This window comes from Pongo pygmaeus, chromosome 5 (assembly GCF_028885625.2).
Source record: "Pongo pygmaeus isolate AG05252 chromosome 5, NHGRI_mPonPyg2-v2.0_pri, whole genome shotgun sequence".
Lineage (NCBI taxonomy): Eukaryota > Metazoa > Chordata > Mammalia > Primates > Hominidae > Pongo > Pongo pygmaeus.
In genome coordinates this window covers 106,809,359-106,812,967 of record NC_072378.2, presented here as the reverse complement: position 1 = coordinate 106,812,967, position 3,609 = coordinate 106,809,359, and the positions used below count along the sequence as shown (strand labels likewise).

Here is a 3,609-nt window from a genome sequence, read left to right as displayed (position 1 = left end):
CCTGTTTCCACAGGGTAACCAGGGCAAACGTGAGACTGTACAGTTTACAACAAGATTGCAGTCTTCTCTTTTGGAATCACCACATCTTGAGTCTCCATTACCTCGAGTACTTTCTTGGTCTTTCTGAGCCTTCCCTGCTTATGTGCACATGTGATTGTTGTTAATGCTGCAACGTTGCCTCTTCTGGTAGTCTGGGATGTGTCAGATAACACCACCAATTTCTTTAATACAGTCCAGAGATGAGCCAATTTGGAAAATAATGAGCTAAATTGTAAGATGTAGTCATATCCCTTCTTAATTCTCTTAGATTTGATTTATTAATCCTTTTTGCATGCAGTATTTATGGGCTGATGAGGACCAGCTGGTCCAGCAGCTTCTCAGCCACAGGTTTCTCAGGCCCTGTGAATGAAGAAAATGGGCAACTGAGCAGTACTACACCCACCCTTGTGCTTGGAGCTGTCTCTGAGAGTTTCCATATTTTTACATGATGCTTGTTGGGACTCAGAAAATGATATCTTAAAGGCCTCAGAAGTAAAAGTTTTTCTCTGACCTTTTCCTGACCTCCTGTTTCTGGCCCCTCATTTTCCCCTAAGGCCAGCCATGGAAAGTAGAATTCCTCTTCCCCAAGGGGGGTCAAAGAAACCAGAACTCCTTTTCCCCCCAAACCAGCCATAAGACCAAAAAATATTACTCTAATTCCACCCCACACCTTTTTGTATAAAAACTGGCCATAAAGAAATTATTTCGGCCAGGTGCAGTGGCTCACGCCTGTAATCCCAGCACTTTGGGAGGCCAAGGCGGGAGGATGGCTTGAAGTCAGGAGTTCAAGTCCAGCCTGGGTAACATAGTGACATTCTGCTCTTAAAAAAAAAAAAATAAACATTAGCAGGAGACTGAGGCAGGATGATTGTCTGAGCCCAGGCATTCGAGGTTGCCGTGAGCTATGTGCTTGTGCCATTGCACTTCAGCCTGGGCAACACAGCAAGATCCTGTCTCAAAAAAAAAAAAAAAAAAAAAGAAAAGAAAGAGAAAGAAAGACATGATCTGACCTACCTTGTTGTTTGACTGTAGGTTATAAAAACTCTATTCCAGAGAGGGTCCTGCCCATACCCAGAAGGCAGGAATCCTGCACAGAGGCCAAGAAGAAGCTGAAAAGAGAGGTTTTGCTGGGTTTCCCCACTGAGTCTATTACCATTAAGCTCATACTCTTTTTGTCCAATCATATTTCTACACATCTGTCCGTGCTTTGTGGAACCTAAGTATAAAAGCAAACAGTTTCCCCTGTGTCTTTGGGTTTTCATTCTGAAGGCTCCCATGTCACATAAAACCATGATAAATAAATTCATATGCCTTTTCTCTGATTAATCTGATTTTTGTCAGTGATTTTCAGGGAAGTCTTCCCCTTTGCCCCTATGTGTTTCATTCTAGGCTTTGCAGAGGCTGGAGCACTTCTATTTCCTGGGCCCAGTGCCATAGCTGTTAGTAATCGATTCTCTTTAGAACTGGAATTGTCAGATTCTTTCAGGACTCTGGTTTGCTTGATTTCCTTCCTAGGACACTTGAGAGTTTTGATACAGAGGCTTCCTTTTCTCCAGTTTTCAGAAATAGAGAAGACCTTTCCAAGGAAACAGGGAGGAAAAAGGATAGAGATGGCATTTAATTTAGAAGGATAAAATAGATCTTTTATCTATCAAAACACAAAATCACAACAAATGTAGTTTAATGATCTCAGTTGGCTTTATTGCTGTAAACCAAAAATAAAATTCTAAGCCCCCCAACCATTTGAATGGACCCCTCCTCTCAGCCAAAGTTAACCTGTAAAACTTATTCCAAAGTTAACCTGTAAAACTTACTCCAAAGTTAATCTGTAAAACTTATTCCAAAGTTAACCTGTAAAACTTATTCCAAAGTTAACCTGTAAAACTTATTCCATAGTTAACCTGTAAAACTTATTCCAAAGTTAACCTGTAAAACTAGTTCAGGCCATGATGGGAAGGGGGAGTTGGATATGACTCATTACCATTAACATCAACACAGACCTTGAGACTGATAGAACAGGCTCTTTAAGTTTGATAAGAAACATTTACAATCTATTCTTTCTGAAGCCTGCTACCTGGAAGCTTCAACTGCATAAAACCTTGGTTTCCACAACCCCTTATCATAACCTCATAACCTAGATATTGCTTTTTAAATAAAATTCCAGTTTTTTTTTTTTTTTTTTTTTTTGAGATTGAGTTTCGTCCTTGTCGCCCGGCTGGAGTGCAATGATGCGATCTTGGCTCACTGCAACCTCCACCTCCTGGGTTCAAGCGATTCTCCTGCCTCAGACTCTGGAGTAGCTGGGATTACAGACACCCACCAAAACACACGGCTAATTTTTGTACCTTCAGAAGAGATGGGGTTTCACCATGTTGGCTAGGCTGGTCTTGAACTCCTGACCTCAGGTGATCCGCCCACCTTGGCATCCCAAAATGCTGGGATTACAGGTGTGAGCTACTGCACCCTGCTTAAATTCCAGATCTGTAAGTAGTAACTGAATGAACTGCCAATCAGAAAATCTTTGAATCTGAGTATGACCTGGGACCCCCCACTTCCAGTTGTCACACCTTTCTGGACTGAACCAATGTACATCTTACGTGTATTGATTGATGTCTTATGTCTCCTTACAAATGTATAAAATCAAGCTGCAGACCGACCATGTGGCCACATGTCATCAGGACCTCGTGAGGTGTGTCATAGGCACATCCTTAACCTTGGCAAAATAAACTACTAAATTAATTGAGACTTGTCTCAGATACTTTTTGATTTACATTGTGATTCTAGAATCGAGGAATACTTCATCCTACAAAAAACAAAATAAGTGTTCCAATGAGCTGAACAGTGGGGGTTGGCTTTATAGACAGAAAAGGCTAAAGAAAGCAGATTGGTCATTTCAAAGTTACTTTCCTTGTAAGGCAGAGACAAGGAAACAAAACAACAATAGAAGGATAACAGATTAGTTAGCATCAGGTTACTTTTGTCTACCCTTTGTGTGTAAAGATTAAAGCAGAGGGAACTTATCATCATTATCATGCCAGTTAAAGATTGAAACTGGCCTGTTTTGAAAAATGACTGTTATCCCTCTCTCCTGATTTCTTGAAGGTCAGATAACAACTTAGTTTAGCAACTTGGAAATGCTGCATGAGTGACTCCATTTTGATTTTTAGTCTGGTCTGTTGGGGCCTAGCACAGGAGCTTAGTCCAAAACAGTAGCCTTCTCCTTTCGTAGTTCATAAGTGTGATGACTGGATGTTCATGCTTGTGTGTGCGATATGCCTCCCTCTAACCCTTTCTGAAAGGAAAAAGGAAAAAAAAAAAAAAAAGAAAAGAAAAAACTAATAAAGAAGAAAGGAAAATAAAACAATAGCCTCCTATAATTTTATTTAACAAATAGAAAGACAGGCCACGGAATGGGATAAAATATTTGCATAACACAGATCTGATAAAGGACTGGTATCCAAAATGGGCAAAAGACCTAAAAAGAGACCTCACCAAGGAAAATATAGGCATACCTTATTTTATTGCACTTCACTTTATTGTGCTTCACAGATATTGCATTTTTTTTTTTTT

General features: G+C 40.1%; 1 pseudogene; it reads left to right on the top strand.

The window, feature by feature from the left end:
* Positions 1 to 3,256: 3,256 nt before the first annotated feature.
* Positions 3,257 to 3,337, top strand: LOC129039816 (small nucleolar RNA U13; annotated as a pseudogene).
* Positions 3,338 to 3,609: the final 272 nt, after the last annotated feature.